The sequence below is a fragment of the Leptodactylus fuscus genome, chromosome 6, assembly GCF_031893055.1.
Source record: "Leptodactylus fuscus isolate aLepFus1 chromosome 6, aLepFus1.hap2, whole genome shotgun sequence".
NCBI classification, from domain to species: domain Eukaryota; kingdom Metazoa; phylum Chordata; class Amphibia; order Anura; family Leptodactylidae; genus Leptodactylus; species Leptodactylus fuscus.
Window position 1 is genome coordinate 180,915,435 of NC_134270.1, and position 22,330 is coordinate 180,937,764.

Sequence of the window (22,330 nt, forward strand, 5' to 3'; positions counted from 1 at the left end):
GTGTATATGGAGATAGCTATTAGTACAGACACTATGTGTATATGGGGATAGCTATTAGTACCGACACTATGTGTATATGGGGATCGCTATTAGTACAGACACTATGTGTATATGGGGATCGCTATTAGTACAGGCACTATGTGTATATGGAGATAGCTATTAGTACAGACACTATGTGTATATGGAGATAGCTATTAGTACAGACACTATGTGTATATGGAGATAGCTATTAGTACAGACACTATGTGTATATGGGGATAGCTATTAGTACAGACACTATGTGTATATGGGGATAGCTATTAGTACAGACACTATGTGTATATGGGGATAGCTATTAGTACAGACACTATGTGTATATGGAGATAGCTATTAGTACAGACACTATGTGTATATGGGGATAGCTATTAGTACAGACACTATGTGTATATGGAGATAGCTATTAGTACAGACACTGTGTATATATGGGGATAGCTATTAGTACAGACACTATATGTATATGGGATAGCTATTAGTACAGACACTATGTGTATATAGGGATAGCTATTAGTACAGACACTATGTGTATATGGAGATAGCTATTAGTACAGACACTGTTTATATGGGGATAGCTATTAGTACAGACACTATGTGTATATGGGGATAGCTATTAGTACAGACACTATGTGTATATGGAGATAGCTATTAGTACAGGCACTATGTGTATATGGGTATAGCTATTAGTACAGACACTATGTGTATATGGGATAGCTATTAGTACAGACACTATGTGTATATGGGGATAGCTATTAGTACAGACACTATGTGTATATGGAGATAGCTATTAGTACAGACACTATGTGTATATGGGGATAGCTATTAGTACAGACACTATGTGTATATGGAGATAGCTATTAGTACAGACACTATGTGTATATGGGGATAGCTATTAGTACAGACACTATGTGTATATAGGGATAGCTATTAGTACAGACACTATGTGTATATGGAGATAGCTATTAGTACAGACACTGTTTATATGGGGATAGCTATTAGTACAGACACTATGTGTATATGGGGATAGCTATTAGTACAGACACTATGTGTATATGGAGATAGCTATTAGTACAGGCACTATGTGTATATGGGTATAGCTATTAGTACAGACACTATGTGTATATGGGATAGCTATTAGTACAGACATTGTTTATATGGGGATAGCTATTAGTACAGACACTATGTGTATATGGGGATAGCTATTAGTACAGACACTATGTGTATATGGAGATAGCTATTAGTACAGACACTGTTTATATGGGGATAGCTATTAGTACAGACACTATGTGTATATGGGGATAGCTATTAGTACAGACACTATGTGTATATGGAGATAGCTATTAGTACAGACACTATGTGTATATGGGGATAGCTATTAGTACAGACACTATGTGTATATGGAGATAGCTATTAGTACAGACACTATATGTATATGGAGATAGCTATTAGTACAGACACTATGTGTATATGGGGATAGCTATTAGTACAGACACTGTGTATATGGGGATAGTTATTAGTACAGACACTATGTGTATATGGGGATCGCTATTAGTACAGACACTATGTGTATATGGAGATAGCTATTAGTACAGACACTGTGTATATGGGGATAGCTATTAGTACAGACACTATGTGTATATGGAGATAGCTATTAGTACAGACAATATGTGTATATGGGGAGAGCTATTAGTACAGACACTATGTGTATATGGGGATCGCTATTAGTACAGACACTATGTGTATATGGAGATAGCTATTAGTACAGACACTATGTGTATATGGAGATAGCTATTAGTACAGACACTATGTGTATATGGAGATAGCTATTAGTACAGACACTATATGTATATGGGATAGCTATTAGTACAGACACTATGTGTATATGGAGATAGCTATTAGTACAGACACTATATGTATATGGGGATAGCTATTAGTACAGGCACTATGTGTATATAGGGATAGCTATTAGTACAGACACTATGTGTATATGGAGATAGCTATTAGTACAGACACTATGTGTATATGGAGATAGCTATTAGTACAGACACTATATGTATATGGGATAGCTATTAGTACAGGCACTATGTGTATATAGGGATAGCTATTAGTACAGACACTATGTGTATATGGAGATAGCTATTAGTACAGACACTATGTGTATATAGGGATAGCTATTAGTACAGACACTATGTGTATATGGGGATAGCTATTAGTACAGACACTATGTGTATATGGAGATAGCTATTAGTACAGACACTGTGTATATATGGGGATAGCTATTAGTACAGACACTATATGTATATGGGATAGCTATTAGTACAGGCACTATGTGTATATAGGGATAGCTATTAGTACAGACACTATGTGTATATGGGGATAGCTATTAGTACAGACACTATGTGTATATAGGGATAGCTATTAGTACAGGCACTGTGTGTATATGGAGATAGCTATTAGTACAGACACTATGTGTATATGGGGATAGCTATTAGTACAGACACTATGTGTATATGGAGATAGCTATTAGTACAGACACTATGTGTATATGGAGATAGCTATTAGTACAGACACTATGTGTATATGGAGATAGCTATTAGTACAAGCACTATGTGTATATGGAGATAGCTATTAGTACAGACACTATGTATATATGGGATAGCTATTAGTACAGACACTATGTGTATATGGAGATAGCTATTAGTACAGGCACTATGTGTATATGGAGATAGCTATTAGTACAGACACTATGTATATATGGGATAGCTATTAGTACAGACACTATGTGTATATGGGGATAGCTATTAGTACAGACACTATGTGTATATGGAGATAGCTATTAGTACAGACACTGTGTATATATGGGGATAGCTATTAGTACAGACACTATATGTATATGGGATAGCTATTAGTACTGGCACTATGTGTATATAGGGATAGCTATTAGTACAGACACTATGTGTATATAGGGATAGCTATTAGTACAGACACTATGTGTATATGGGGATAGCTATTAGTACAGACACTATGTGTATATGGAGATAGCTATTAGTACAGACACTGTGTATATATGGGGATAGCTATTAGTACAGACACTATATGTATATGGGATAGCTATTAGTACAGACACTATGTGTATATGGAGATAGCTATTAGTACAGACACTATGTGTATATGGGGATAGCTATTAGTACCGACACTATGTGTATATGGGGATCGCTATTAGTACAGACACTATGTGTATATGGGGATCGCTATTAGTACAGGCACTATGTGTATATGGAGATAGCTATTAGTACAGACACTATGTGTATATGGAGATAGCTATTAGTACAGACACTATGTGTATATGGAGATAGCTATTAGTACAGACACTATGTGTATATGGGGATAGCTATTAGTACAGACACTATGTGTATATGGGGATAGCTATTAGTACAGACACTATGTGTATATGGGGATAGCTATTAGTACAGACACTATGTGTATATGGAGATAGCTATTAGTACAGACACTGTGTATATATGGGGATAGCTATTAGTACAGACACTATATGTATATGGGATAGCTATTAGTACAGACACTATGTGTATATGGGATAGCTATTAGTACAGACACTATGTGTATATGGGGATAGCTATTAGTACAGACACTATGTGTATATGGAGATAGCTATTAGTACAGACACTGTGTATATATGGGGATAGCTATTAGTACAGACACTATATGTATATGGGATAGCTATTAGTACAGACACTATGTGTATATAGGGATAGCTATTAGTACAGACACTATGTGTATATGGAGATAGCTATTAGTACAGACACTGTTTATATGGGGATAGCTATTAGTACAGACACTATGTGTATATGGGGATAGCTATTAGTACAGACACTATGTGTATATGGAGATAGCTATTAGTACAGGCACTATGTGTATATGGGTATAGCTATTAGTACAGACACTATGTGTATATGGGATAGCTATTAGTACAGACACTATGTGTATATGGGGATAGCTATTAGTACAGACACTATGTGTATATGGAGATAGCTATTAGTACAGACACTATGTGTATATGGGGATAGCTATTAGTACAGACACTATGTGTATATAGGGATAGCTATTAGTACAGACACTATGTGTATATAGGGATAGCTATTAGTACAGACACTATGTGTATATGGAGATAGCTATTAGTACAGACACTGTTTATATGGGGATAGCTATTAGTACAGGCACTATGTGTATATGGAGATAGCTATTAGTACAGACACTATGTGTATATGGGATAGCTATTAGTACAGACACTGTGTGTATATGGGGATAGCTATTAGTACAGACACTATGTGTATATGGGGATAGCTATTAGTACAGACACTATGTGTATATGGGATAGCTATTAGTACAGACACTGTTTATATGGGGATAGCTATTAGTACAGACACTATGTGTATATGGGGATAGCTATTAGTACAGACACTATGTGTATATGGAGATAGCTATTAGTACAGACACTGTTTATATGGGGATAGCTATTAGTACAGACACTATGTGTATATGGGGATAGCTATTAGTACAGACACTATGTGTATATGGAGATAGCTATTAGTACAGACACTATGTGTATATGGGGATAGCTATTAGTACAGACACTATGTGTATATGGAGATAGCTATTAGTACAGACACTATATGTATATGGAGATAGCTATTAGTACAGACACTATGTGTATATGGGGATAGCTATTAGTACAGACACTGTGTATATGGGGATAGTTATTAGTACAGACACTATGTGTATATGGGGATCGCTATTAGTACAGACACTATGTGTATATGGAGATAGCTATTAGTACAGACACTGTGTATATGGGGATAGCTATTAGTACAGACACTATGTGTATATGGAGATAGCTATTAGTACAGACACTATGTGTATATGGAGATAGCTATTAGTACAGACAATATGTGTATATGGGGAGAGCTATTAGTACAGACACTATGTGTATATGGGGATCGCTATTAGTACAGACACTATGTGTATATGGAGATAGCTATTAGTACAGACACTATGTGTATATGGAGATAGCTATTAGTACAGACACTATGTGTATATGGGGAGAGCTATTAGTACAGACACTATGTGTATATGGGGATAGCTATTAGTACAGACACTATGTGTATATGGAGATAGCTATTAGTACAGACACTGTGTATATATGGGGATAGCTATTAGTACAGACACTATGTGTATATGGAGATAGCTATTAGTACAGACACTATGTGTATATGGAGATAGCTATTAGTACAGACACTATGTGTATATGGAGATAGCTATTAGTACAGGCACTATGTGTATATGGAGATAGCTATTAGTACAGACACTATGTGTATATGGGATAGCTATTAGTACAGACACTGTGTATATATGGGGATAGCTATTAGTACAGACATTATGTGTATATGGGGATAGCTATTAGAACAGACACTATGTGTATATGGGGATAGCTATTAGTACAGACACTATGTGTATATGGAGATAGCTATTAGTACAGACACTATGTGTATATGGAGATAGCTATTAGTACAGACACTATGTGTATATGGAGATAGCTATTAGTACAGACACTATGTGTATATGGAGATAGCTATTAGTACAGACACTGTGTGTATATGGAGATAGCTATTAGTACAGACACTGTGTGTATATGGGATAGCTATTAGTACAGACACTATGTATATGGGATAGCTATTAGTACAGACACTGTGTATATGGAGATAGCTATTAGTACAGACACTATGTATATATGGAGATAGCTATTAGTACAGACACTATGTGTATATGGAGATAGCTATTAGTACAGACACTGTGTATATAGAGATAGCTATTAGTACAGACACTATGTGTATATAGAGATAGCTATTAGTACAGACACTATGTGTATATAGGGATAGCTATTAGTACAGACACTATGTGTATATGGAGATAGCTATTAGTACAGACACTATGTGTATATGGGGATAGCTATTAGTACAGACACTATGTGTATATGGAGATAGCTATTAGTACAGACACTATGTGTATATGGAGATAGCTATTAGTACAGACACTGTGTATATGGAGATAGCTATTATTACAGGCACTATGTGTATATGGGGATCGCTATTAGTACAGACACTATGTGTATATGGAGATAGCTATTAGTACAGACACTGTGTATATGGGGATAGCTATTAGTACAGACACTATGTGTATATGGGGATCGCTATTAGTACAGACACTATGTGTATATGGGATAGCTATTAGTACAGGCACTATGTGTATATGGAGATAGCTATTAGTACAGACACTATGTGTATATGGGATAGCTATTAGTACAGGCACTATGTGTATATGGAGATAGCTATTAGTACAGACACTATGTGTATATGGGATAGCTATTAGTACAGACACTGTGTGTATATGAAGATAGCTATTAGTACACACACTGTGTATATGGGATAGCTATTAGTACAGACACTATGTGTATATGGGATAGCTATTAGTACAGACACTATGTGTATATGGGATAGCTATTAGTACAGACACAATGTGTATATGGGGATAGCTATTAGTACAGACACTATGTGTATATGGGGATAGCTATTAGTACAGACACTATGTGTATATGGGGATAGCTATTAGTACAGACACTATGTGTATATGGGGATAGCTATTAGTACAGACACTATGTGTATATGGAGATAGCTATTAGTACAGACACTATGTGTATATGGGGATAGCTATTAGTACAGACACTATGTGTATATGGGGATAGCTATTAGTACAGACACTATGTGTATATGGAGATAGCTATTAGTACAGACACTATGTGTATATGGGGATAGCTATTAGTACAGACACTATGTGTATATGGAGATAGCTATTAGTACAGACACTATGTGTATATGGGGATAGCTATTAGTACAGACACTATGTGTATATGGAGATAGCTATTAGTACAGGCACTATGTGTATATGGGGATAGCTATTAGTACAGACACTATGTGTATATGGAGATAGCTATTAGTACAGACACTATGTGTATATGGAGATAGCTATTAGTACAGACACTATGTGTATATGGGGATAGCTATTAGTACAGACACTATGTGTATATGGGGATAGCTATTAGTACAGACACTGTGTATATGGAGATAGCTATTAGTACAGACACTATGTGTATATGGGGATAGCTATTAGTACAGACACTATGTGTATATGGGGATAGCTATTAGTACAGACACTATGTGTATATAGGGATAGCTATTAGTACAGACACTATGTGTATATAGGGATAGCTATTAGTACAGACACTATGTGTATATGGGATAGCTATTAGTACAGACACTATGTGTATATGGGATAGCTATTAGTACAGACACTATGTGTATATGGAGATAGCTATTAGTACAGACACTATGTGTATATGGGATAGCTATTAGTACAGACACTGTGTGTATATGGGATAGCTATTAGTACAGACACTGTGTGTATATAGGGATAGCTATTAGTACAGACACTATGTGTATATGGGATAGCTATTAGTACAGACACTATGTGTATATGGAGATAGGTATTAGTACAGGCAATATGTGTATATGGGATAGCTATTAGTACAGACACTATGTGTATATGGAGATAGCTATTAGTACAGGCACTATGTGTATATGGGGATAGCTATTAGTACAGACACTATGTGTATATGAAGATAGCTATTAGTACAGACACTATGTGTATATGGAGATAGCTATTAGTACAGGCACTATGTGTATATGGGGATAGCTATTAGTACAGACACTATGTGTATATGAAGATAGCTATTAGTACAGACACTATGTGTATATGGAGATAGCTATTAGTACAGACACTATGTGTATATGGAGATAGCTATTAGTACAGACACTATGTGTATATGGGGATAGCTATTAGTACAGACACTATGTGTATATGGGGATAGCTATTAGTACAGACACTGTGTATATGGAGATAGCTATTAGTACAGACACTATGTGTATATGGGGATAGCTATTAGTACAGACACTATGTGTATATGGGGATAGCTATTAGTACAGACACTATGTGTATATGGGATAGCTATTAGTACAGACACTATGTGTATATGGGATAGCTATTAGTACAGACACTATGTGTATATGGGGATAGCTATTAGTACAGACACTATGTGTATATGGGATAGCTATTAGTACAGACACTATGTGTATATGGGGATAGCTATTAGTACAGACACTATGTGTATATGGGATAGCTATTAGTACAGACACTATGTGTATATGGAGATAGCTATTAGTACAGACACTATGTGTATATGGGATAGCTATTAGTACAGACACTGTGTGTATATGGGATAGCTATTAGTACAGACACTGTGTGTATATAGGGATAGCTATTAGTACAGACACTATGTGTATATGGGATAGCTATTAGTACAGACACTATGTGTATATGGAGATAGGTATTAGTACAGGCACTATGTGTATATGGGATAGCTATTAGTACAGACACTATGTGTATATGGGATAGCTATTAGTACAGACACTATGTGTATATGGAGATAGCTATTAGTACAGGCACTATGTGTATATGGGATAGCTATTAGTACAGACACTATGTGTATATGGGATAGCTATTAGTACAGACACTATGTGTATATGGGATAGCTATTAGTACAGACACTATGTGTATATGGAGATAGCTATTAGTACAGGCACTATGTGTATATGGAGATAGCTATTAGTACAGACACTATGTGTATATGGGGTTAGCTATTAGTACAGGCACTATGTGTATATGGGGATAGCTATTAGTACAGACACTATGTGTATATGGAGATAGCTATTAGTACAGACACTATGTGTATATGGGGATAGCTATTAGTACAGACACTATGTGTATATGGAGATAGCTATTAGTACAGACACTATGTGTATATAGGGATAGCTATTAGTACAGGCACTATGTGTATATGGAGATAGCTATTAGTACAGACACTATGTGTATATGGAGATAGCTATTAGTACAGACACTATGTGTATATGGGATAGCTATTAGTACAGACACTATGTGTATATGGGGATAGCTATTAGTACAGGCACTATGTGTATATGGAGATAGCTATTAGTACAGACACTATGTGTATATGGAGATAGCTATTAGTACAGACACTATGTGTATATGGGGATAGCTATTAGTACAGGCACTATGTGTATATGGAGATAGCTATTAGTACAGACACTGTGTATATGGGGATAGCTATTAGTACAGGCACTATGTGTATATGGCGATAGCTATTAGTACAGGCACTATGTGTATATGGAGATAGCTATTAGTACAGACACTATGTGTATATGGAGATAGCTATTAGTACAGACACTATGTGTATATGGAGATAGCTATTAGTACAGACACTATGTGTATATGGAGATAGCTATTAGTACAGACACTGTGTATATGGGGATAGCTATTAGTACAGACACTATGTGTATATGGAGATAGCTATTAGTACAGACACTATATGTATATGGGATAGCTATTAGTACAGACACTATGTGTATATGGAGATAGCTATTAGTACAGACACTATGTGTATATGGAGATAGCTATTAGTACAGACACTATGTGTATATGGAGATAGCTATTAGTACAGACACTGTGTATATGGGGATAGCTATTAGTACAGACACTATATGTATATGGGATAGCTATTAGTACAGGCACTATGTGTATATGGAGATAGCTATTAGTACAGACACTATGTGTATATGGAATAGCTATTAGTACAGACACTATGTGTATATAGGGATAGCTATTAGTACAGACACTATGTGTATATGGGGATAGCTATTAGTACAGACACTATGTGTATATAGGGATAGCTATTAGTACAGACACTATGTGTATATGGGGATAGCTATTAGTACAGACACTATATGTATATGGGATAGCTATTAGTACAGACACTATATGTATATGGAGATAGCTATTAGTACAGACACTATGTGTATATGGAGATAGCTATTAGTACAGACACTATGTGTATATGGAGATAGCTATTAGTACAGACACTATGTGTATATGGGGATAGCTATTAGTACAGACACTATGTGTATATGGAGATATCTATTAGTACAGACACTAGTGTATATGGGGATAGCTATTAGTACAGACACTGTGTATATGGGGATAGCTATTAGTACAGACCCTATGTGTATATGGGGATAGCTATTAGTACAGACACTATGTGTATATGGAGATAGCTATTAGTACAGACACTGTGTATATGGAGATAGCTATTAGTACAGACACTATGAGTATATGGAGATAGCTATTAGTACAGACACTGTGTGTATATGGGGATAGCTATTAGTACAGACACTGTGTATATGGGGATAGCTATTAGTACAGACACTAGGTGTATATGGAGATAGCTATTAGTACAGACACTATGTGTATATGGGGATAGCTATTAGTACAGACACTGTGTATATGGGGATAGCTATTAGTACAGACACTATGTGTATATGGGGATCGCTATTAGTACAGACAGTATGTGTATATGGAGATAGCTATTAGTACAGACACTATGTGTATATATGGGGATAGCTATTAGTACAGACAGTATGTGTATATGGAGATAGCTATTAGTACAGACACTATGTGTATATGGAGATAGCTATTAGTACAGACACTGTGTGTATATGGGGATAGCTATTAGTACAGACACTATATGTATATGGGATAGCTATTAGTACAGACACTGTGTGTATATGGAGATAGCTATTAGTACAGGCACTATGTGTATATGGAGATAGCTATTAGTACAGGCACTATGTGTATATGGAGATAGCTATTAGTACAGGCACTATGTGTATATGGAGATAGCTATTAGTACAGACACTATGTGTATATGGAGATAGCTATTAGTACAGGCACTATGTGTATATGGAGATAGCTATTAGTACAGGCACTATGTGTATATGGAGATAGCTATTAGAACAGACACTATGTGTATATGGGATAGCTATTAGTACAGACACTATGTGTATATGGAGATAGCTATTAGTACAGGCACTATGTGTATATGGAGATAGCTATTAGTACAGACACTATGTGTATATGGAGATAGCTATTAGTACAGGCACTATGTGTATATGGAGATAGCTATTAGTACAGGCACTATGTGTATATGGAGATAGCTATTAGTACAGACACTATATGTATATGGAATAGCTATTAGAACAGACACTATGTGTATATGGGATAGCTATTAGTACAGACACTGTGTATATATGGGGATAGCTATTAGTACAGACACTATGTGTATATGGGGATCACTATTAGTACAGGCACTGTGTGTATATGGGGATCGCTATTAGTACAGACACTATGTGTATATGGGATAGCTATTAGTACAGACACTATGTGTATATGGAGATAGCTATTAGTACAGACACTGTGTGTATATAGGGATAGCTATTAGTACAGACACTATGTGTATATGGAGATAGCTATTAGTACAGACACTATGTGTATATGGAGATAGCTATTAGTACAGACACTATGTGTATATGGAGATAGCTATTAGTACAGACACTATGTGTATATGGAGATAGCTATTAGTACAGACACTATGTGTATATGGAGATAGCTATTAGTACAGACACTGTGTGTATATAGGGATAGCTATTAGTACAGACACTATGTGTATATGGAGATAGCTATTAGTACAGGCACTATGTGTATATGGGGATAGCTATTAGTACAGACACTGTGTGTATATGGGATAGCTATTAGTACAGACACTATGTGTATATGGGGATAGCTATTAGTACAGACACTATGTGTATATATGGGGATAGCTATTAGTACAGACACTATATGTATATGGGATAGCTATTAGTACAGGCACTATGTGTATATAGGGATAGCTATTAGTACAGACACTATGTGTATATAGGGATAGCTATTAGTACAGACACTATATGTATATGGGATAGCTATTAGTACAGACACTATGTGTATATGGGATAGCTATTAGTACAGACACTATATGTATATGGGATAGCTATTAGTACAGACACTATGTGTATATGGGATAGCTATTAGTACAGACACTATGTGTATATGGGGATAGCTATTAGTACAGACACTATGTGTATATGGGGATAGCTATTAGTACCGACACTATGTGTATATGGGGATCGCTATTAGTACAGACACTATGTGTATATGGGGATCGCTATTAGTACAGGCACTATGTGTATATGGGTATAGCTATTAGTACAGACACTATGTGTATATGGGGATAGCTATTAGTACAGACACTGTGTATATGGGGATAGCTATTAGTACAGACACTATGTGTATATGGGGAGAGCTATTAGTACAGACACTATGTGTATATGGAGATAGCTATTAGTACAGACACTATGTGTATATGGAGATAGCTATTAGTACAGACACTATGTGTATATGGGGATAGCTATTAGTACAGACACTGTGTATATGGGGATAGTTATTAGTACAGACACTATGTGTATATGGGGATAGCTATTAGTACAGACACTATGTGTATATGGGGATAGCTATTAGTACAGACACTATGTGTATATGGAGATAGCTATTAGTACAGACACTATGTGTATATGGGGATAGCTATTAGTACAGACACTGTGTATATGGGGATAGCTATTAGTACAGACACTATGTGTATATGGGGATAGCTATTAGTACAGACACTATGTGTATATGGAGATAGCTATTAGTACAGACACTGTGTATATGGGGATAGCTATTAGTACAGACACTATGTGTATATGGGGATCGCTATTAGTACAGACACTATGTGTATATGGGGATCGCTATTAGTACAGACACTATGTGTATATGGGGATAGCTATTAGTACAGACAATATGTGTATATGGGGAGAGCTATTAGTACAGACACTATGTGTATATGGGGATCGCTATTAGTACAGACACTATGTGTATATGGAGATAGCTATTAGTACAGACACTATGTGTATATAGGGATAGCTATTAGTACAGACACTATGTGTATATATGGGGATAGCTATTAGTACAGACACTATATGTATATGGGACAGCTATTAGTACAGACACTATGTGTATATGGGGATAGCTATTAGTACAGACACTATGTGTATATGGAGATAGCTATTAGTACAGGCACTATGTGTATATGGGGATAGCTATTAGTACAGACACTATGTGTATATGGAGATAGCTATTAGTACAGACACTATGTGTATATGGAGATAGCTATTAGTACAGACACTGTGTATATATGGGGATAGCTATTAGTACAGACACTATATGTATATGGGATAGCTATTAGTACAGGCACTATGTGTATATAGGGATAGCTATTAGTACAGACACTATGTGTATATAGGGATAGCTATTAGTACAGACACTATGTGTATATGGAGATAGCTATTAGTACAGACACTATGTGTATATGGGGATAGCTATTAGTACAGACACTATGTGTATATAGGGATAGCTATTAGTACAGGCACTGTGTGTATATGGAGATAGCTATTAGTACAGACACTATGTGTATATGGAGATAGCTATTAGTACAGGCACTATGTGTATATGGAGATAGCTATTAGTACAGACACTATGTGTATATGGAGATAGCTATTAGTACAGGCACTATGTGTATATGGAGATAGCTATTAGTACAGACACTATGTGTATATGGAGATAGCTATTAGTACAGACACTATGTGTATATGGGGATAGCTATTAGTACAGACACTATGTGTATATGGAGATAGCTATTAGTACAGGCACTATGTGTATATGGAGATAGCTATTAGTACAGACACTATGTGTATATGGAGAGAGCTATTAGTACAGGCACTATGTGTATATGGAGATAGCTATTAGTACAGACACTATGTGTATATGGGAATAGCTATTAGTACAGACACTATGTGTATATGGGGATAGCTATTAGTACAGACACTATGTGTATATGGGATAGCTATTAGTACAGACACTATGTGTATATGGAGATAGCTATTAGTACAGACACTATGTGTATATGGAGATAGCTATTAGTACAGACACTATGTGTATATGGAGATAGCTATTAGTACAGACACTATGTGTATATGGAGATAGCTATTAGTACAGACACTATGTGTATATGGAGATAGCTATTAGTACAGACACTATGTGTATATGGGGATAGCTATTAGTACAGACACTATGTGTATATGGAGATAGCTATTAGTACAGACACTATGTGTATATGGGGATAGCTATTAGTACAGACACTATGTGTATATGGAGATAGCTATTAGTACAGACACTGTGTATATATGGGGATAGCTATTAGTACAGACACTATATGTATATGGGATAGCTATTAGTACAGGCACTATGTGTATATAGGGATAGCTATTAGTACAGACACTATGTGTATATAGGGATAGCTATTAGTACAGACACTATGTGTATATAGGGATAGCTATTAGTACAGACACTATGTGTATATGGGGATAGCTATTAGTACAGACACTATGTGTATATGGGGATAGCTATTAGTACCGACACTATGTGTATATGGGGATCGCTATTAGTACAGACACTATGTGTATATGGGATAGCTATTAGTACAGACACTATGTGTATATGGAGATAGCTATTAGTACAGACACTGTGTGTATATGGAGATAGCTATTAGTACAGACACTATGTGTATATGGGATAGCTATTAGTACAGACACTATATGTATATGGGATAGCTATTAGTACAGACACTATGTGTATATGGAGATAGCTATTAGTACAGACACTATGTGTATATGGGATAGCTATTAGTACAGACACTATGTGTATATGGAGATAGCTATTAGTACAGACACTATGTGTATATGGAGATAGCTATTAGTACAGGCACTATGTGTATATGGGATAGCTATTAGTACAGACACTATGTGTATATGGAGATAGCTATTAGTACAGACACTATGTGTATATGGAGATAGCTATTAGTACAGACACTATGTGTATATGGAGATAGCTATTAGTACAGACACTATGTGTATATGGAGATAGCTATTAGTACAGACACTATGTGTATATGGGGATAGCTATTAGTACAGGCACTATGTGTATATGGAGATAGCTATTAGTACAGACATTATGTGTATATGGAGATAGCTATTATTACAGACACTATGTGTATATGGGGATAGCTATTAGTACAGACACTATGTGTATATGGGGATAGCTATTAGTACAGACACTATGTGTATATGGAGATAGCTATTAGTACAGACACTGTGTATATATGGGGATAGCTATTAGTACAGACACTATGTGTATATAGGGATAGCTATTAGTACAGACACTATGTGTATATGGAGATAGCTATTAGTACAGACACTGTGTATATATGGGGATAGCTATTAGTACAGACACTATGTGTATATGGAGATAGCTATTAGTACAGACACTATGTGTATATGGGGATAGCTATTAGTACAGACACTATGTGTATATGGAGATAGCTATTAGTACAGACACTATGTGTATATGGAGATAGCTATTAGTACAGACACTATGTGTATATGGGGATAGCTATTAGTACAGACACTATGTGTATATGGGGATAGCTATTAGTACAGACACTATGTGTATATGGAGATAGCTATTAGTACAGACACTGTGTGTATATAGGGATAGCTATTAGTACAGACACTATGTGTATATGGAGATAGCTATTAGTACAGACACTATGTGTATATGGAGATAGCTATTAGTACAGACACTATGTGTATATGGAGATAGCTATTAGTACAGGCACTATGTGTAAATGGGGATAGCTATTAGTACAGGCACTATGTGTATATGGGGATAGCTATTAGTACAGGCACTATATGTATATGGGATAGCTATTAGTACAGACACTATGTGTATATGGGGATAGCTATTAGTACAGACACTATGTGTATATGGAGATAGCTATTAGTACAGACACTATGTGTATATGGAGATAGCTATTAGTACAGACACTGTGTATATATGGGGATAGCTATTAGTACAGACACTATATGTATATGGGATAGCTATTAGTACAGGCACTATGTGTATATAGGGATAGCTATTAGTACAGACACTATATGTATATGGAATAGCTATTAGTACAGACACTATGTGTATATATGGATAGCTATTAGTACAGACACTATGTGTATATAGGGATAGCTATTAGTACAGACACTATGTGTATATGGAGATAGCTATTAGTACAGACACTATGTGTATATGGGGATAGCTATTAGTACCGAGACTATGTGTATATGGGGATCGCTATTAGTACAGACACTATGTGTATATGGAGATAGCTATTAGTACAGACACTATGTGTATATGGGATAGCTATTAGTACAGACACTGTGTATATGGAGATAGCTATTAGTACAGACACTATGTGTATATGGGGATAGCTATTAGTACAGACACTATGTGTATATGGGATAGCTATTAGTACAGACACTATGTGTATATGGAGATAGCTATTAGTACAGACACTATGTGTATATGGAGATAGCTATTAGTACAGACACTATGTGTATATGGAGATAGCTATTAGTACAGACACTATGTGTATATGGAGATAGCTATTAGTACAGACACTATGTGTATATGGGGATCGCTATTAGTACAGACACTATGTGTATATGGGATAGCTATTAGTACAGACACTATGTGTATATGGAGATAGCTATTAGTACAGACACTATGTGTATATGGGGATAGCTATTAGTACAGACACTATGTGTATATGGGGATAGCTATTAGTACAGACACTGTGTATATATGGGGATAGCTATTAGTACAGACACTATATGTATATGGGATAGCTATTAGTACAGGCACTATGTGTATATAGGGATAGCTATTAGTACAGACACTATGTGTATATAGGGATAGCTATTAGTACAGACACTATGTGTATATAGGGATAGCTATTAGTACAGACACTATGTGTATATGGGGATAGCTATTAGTACAGACACTATGTGTATATGGAGATAGCTATTAGTACAGACACTATGTGTATATGGGGATAGCTATTAGTACCGACACTATGTGTATATGGGGATCGCTATTAGTACAGACACTAAGTGTATATGGGGATCGCTATTAGTACAGACACTATGTGTATATGGGGATAGCTATTAGTACAGACACTATGTGTATATGGGGATAGCTATTAGTACAGACACTATGTGTATATGAAGATAGCTATTAGTACAGACACTATGTGTATATGGAGATAGCTATTAGTACAGACACTGTGTGTATATGGAGATAGCTATTAGTACAGACACTGTGTGTATATGGGATAGCTATTAGTACAGACACTATGTGTATATAGGGATAGCTATTAGTACAGACACTATGTGTATATGGGGATAGCTATTAGTACAGACACTATGTGTATATGGAGATAGCTATTAGTACAGACACTATGTGTATATGGGGATAGCTATTAGTACAGACACTATGTGTATATGGAGATAGCTATTAGTACAGACACTGTGTATATATGGGGATAGCTATTAGTACAGACACTATATGTATATGGGATAGCTATTAGTACAGACACTATGTGTATATAGGGATAGCTATTAGTACAGACACTGTGTATATATGGGGATAGCTATTAGTACAGACACTATGTGTATATAGGGATAGCTATTAGTACAGACACTATGTGTATATGGAGATAGCTATTAGTACAGACACTATGTGTATATGGGGATAGCTATTAGTACAGACACTATGTGTATATGGAGATAGCTATTAGTACAGACACTGTGTGTATATGGAGATAGCTATTAGTACAGACACTATGTGTATATGGAGATAGCTATTAGTACAGACACTATGTGTATATGGGGATAGCTATTAGTACAGACACTATGTGTATATGGAGATAGCTATTAGTACAGACACTATGTGTATATGGGGATAGCTATTAGTACAGACACTGTGTGTATATAGGGATAGCTATTAGTACAGACACTATGTGTATATGGAGATAGCTATTAGTACAGACACTATGTGTATATGGAGATAGCTATTAGTACAGACACTATGTGTATATGGGGATAGCTATTAGTACAGGCACTATATGTATATGGGATAGCTATTAGTACAGACACTATGTGTATATGGGGATAGCTATTAGTACAGACACTATGTGTATATGGAGATAGCTATTAGTACAGACACTGTGTATATATGGGGATAGCTATTAGTACAGACACTATATGTATATGGGATAGCTATTAGTACAGGCACTATGTGTATATAGGGATAGCTATTAGTACAGACACTATATGTATATGGAATAGCTATTAGTACAGACACTATGTGTATATATGGATAGCTATTAGTACAGACACTATGTGTATATAGGGATAGCTATTAGTACAGACACTATATGTATATGGAATAGCTATTAGTACAGACACTATGTGTATATGGGGATAGCTATTAGTACAGACACTATGTGTATATGGGGATAGCTATTAGTACCGAGACTATGTGTATATGGGGATCGCTATTAGTACAGACACTATGTGTATATGGAGATAGCTATTAGTACAGACACTATGTGTATATGGGATAGCTATTAGTACAGACACTGTGTATATGGAGATAGCTATTAGTACAGACACTATGTGTATATGGAGATAGCTATTAGTACAGACACTATGTGTATATGGAGATAGCTATTAGTACAGACACTATGTGTATATGGAGATAGCTATTAGTACAGACACTATGTGTATATGGGGATAGCTATTAGTACAGACACTGTGTATATAGGGATAGCTATTAGTACAGACACTATGTGTATATAGGGATAGCTATTAGTACAGACACTATGTGTATATGGAGATAGCTATTAGTACAGACATTATGTGTATATGGGGATAGCTATTAGTACAGACACTGTGTATATGGAGATAGCTATTAGTACAGACACTATGTGTATATGGAGATAGCTATTAGTACAGACACTGTGTATATGGGGATAGCTATTAGTACAGACACTGTGTATATGGGGATAGCTATTAGTACAGACACTATGTGTATATGGAGATAGCTATTAGTACAGACACTATGTGTATATGGAGATAGCTATTAGTACAGACACTATGTGTATATGGGGATAGCTATTAGTACAGACACTATGTGTATATGGAGATAGCTATTAGTACAGACACTATGTGTATATGGAGATAGCTATTAGTACAGACACTATGTGTATATGGAGATAGCTATTAGTACAGACACTGTGTATATGGGGATAGCTATTAGTACAGACACTATGTGTATATGGAGATAGCTATTAGTACAGACACTATATGTATATGGGATAGCTATTAGTACAGACACTATGTGTATATGGAGATAGCTATTAGTACAGACACTATGTGTATATGGAGATAGCTATTAGTACAGACACTGTGTATATGGGGATAGCTATTAGTACAGACACTATATGTATATGGGATAGCTATTAGTACAGGCACTATGTGTATATGGAGATAGCTATTAGTACAGACACTATGTGTATATGGAGATAGCTATTAGTACAGACACTATGTGTATATGGAATAGCTATTAGTACAGACACTATGTGTATATAGGGATAGCTATTAGTACAGACACTATGTGTATATGGGGATAGCTATTAGTACAGACACTATGTGTATATAGGGATAGCTATTAGTACAGACACTATGTGTATATGGGGATAGCTATTAGTACAGACACTATATGTATATGGGATAGCTATTAGTACAGACACTATATGTATATGGAGATAGCTATTAGTACAGACACTATGTGTATATGGAGATAGCTATTAGTACAGACACTATGTGTATATGGGGATAGCTATTAGTACAGACACTATGTGTATATGGAGATATCTATTAGTACAGACACTAGTGTATATGGGGATAGCTATTAGTACAGACACTGTGTATATGGGGATAGCTATTAGTACAGACCCTATGTGTATATGGGGATAGCTATTAGTACAGACACTATGTGTATATGGAGATAGCTATTAGTACAGACACTATGTGTATATGGGGATAGCTATTAGTACAGACACTATGTGTATATGGAGATAGCTATTAGTACAGACACTATGAGTATATGGAGATAGCTATTAGTACAGACACTATGTGTATATGGGGATAGCTATTAGTACAGACACTGTGTATATGGGGATAGCTATTAGTACAGACACTAGGTGTATATGGAGATAGCTATTAGTACAGACACTATGTGTATATGGGGATAGCTATTAGTACAGACAGTATGTGTATATGGAGATAGCTATTAGTACAGACACTATGTGTATATATGGGGATAGCTATTAGTACAGACACTATGTGTATATGGGGATCGCTATTAGTACAGACAGTATGTGTATATGGAGATAGCTATTAGTACAGACACTATGTGTATATGGGGATAGCTATTAGTACAGGCACTATGTGTATATGGAGATAGCTATTAGTACAGACACTATGTGTATATGGAGATAGCTATTAGTACAGACACTGTGTGTATATGGGGATAGCTATTAGTACAGACACTATATGTATATGGGATAGCTATTAGTACAGACACTGTGTGTATATGGAGATAGCTATTAGTACAGGCACTATGTGTATATGGAGATAGCTATTAGTACAGGCACTATGTGTATATGGAGATAGCTATTAGTACAGGCACTATGTGTATATGGAGATAGCTATTAGTACAGACACTATGTGTATATGGAGATAGCTATTAGTACAGACACTATGTGTATATGGAGATAGCTATTAGTACAGGCACTATGTGTATATGGAGATAGTTATTAGTACAGACACTATGTGTATATGGAGATAGCTATTAGTACAGGCACTATGTGTATATGGAGATAGCTATTAGTACAGGCACTATGTGTATATGGAGATAGCTATTAGTACAGACACTATATGTATATGGAATAGCTATTAGAACAGACACTATGTGTATATGGGGATAGCTATTAGTACAGACACTGTGTATATATGGGGATAGCTATTAGTACAGACACTATGTGTATATGGGGATCACTATTAGTACAGGCACTGTGTGTATATGGGGATCGCTATTAGTACAGACACTATGTGTATATGGGATAGCTATTAGTACAGACACTATGTGTATATGGAGATAGCTATTAGTACAGACACTATGTGTATATGGAGATAGCTATTAGTACAGACACTATGTGTATATGGAGATAGCTATTAGTACAGACACTGTGTGTATATAGGGATAGCTATTAGTACAGACACTATGTGTATATGGAGATAGCTATTAGTACAGACACTGTGTGTATATAGGGATAGCTATTAGTACAGACACTATGTGTATATGGAGATAGCTATTAGTACAGACACTATGTGTATATGGAGATAGCTATTAGTACAGACACTGTGTGTATATAGGGATAGCTATTAGTACAGACACTATGTGTATATGGAGATAGCTATTAGTACAGACACTATGTGTATATGGAGATAGCTATTAGTACAGACACTATGTGTATATGGAGATAGCTATTAGTACAGACACTATGTGTATATGGAGATAGCTATTAGTACAGACACTATGTGTATATGGAGATAGCTATTAGTACAGACACTGTGTGTATATAGGGATAGCTATTAGTACAGACACTATGTGTATATGGGATAGCTATTAGTACAGACACTATGTGTATATGGAGATAGCTATTAGTACAGGCACTATGTGTATATGGAGATAGCTATTAGTACAGACACTGTGTGTATATGGGGATAGCTATTAGTACAGACACTGTGTGTATATGGGATAGCTATTAGTACAGACACTATGTGTATATGGGGATAGCTATTAGTACAGACACTATGTGTATATGGAGATAGCTATTAGTACAGACACTGTGTATATATGGGGATAGCTATTAGTACAGACACTATATGTATATGGGATAGCTATTAGTACAGGCACTATGTGTATATAGGGATAGCTATTAGTACAGACACTATGTGTATATAGGGATAGCTATTAGTACAGACACTATATGTATATGGGATAGCTATTAGTACAGACACTATGTGTATATGGGATAGCTATTAGTACAGAC

General features: G+C 35.8%; 1 protein-coding gene across 1 annotated transcript in view; it reads left to right on the forward strand.

Annotated features, from left to right (window-relative positions):
- Positions 1 to 22,330, forward strand: part of LOC142209906 (uncharacterized) — a 79,538-nt gene that overhangs the window by 34,078 nt on the left and 23,130 nt on the right. The window lies entirely within an intron of this gene.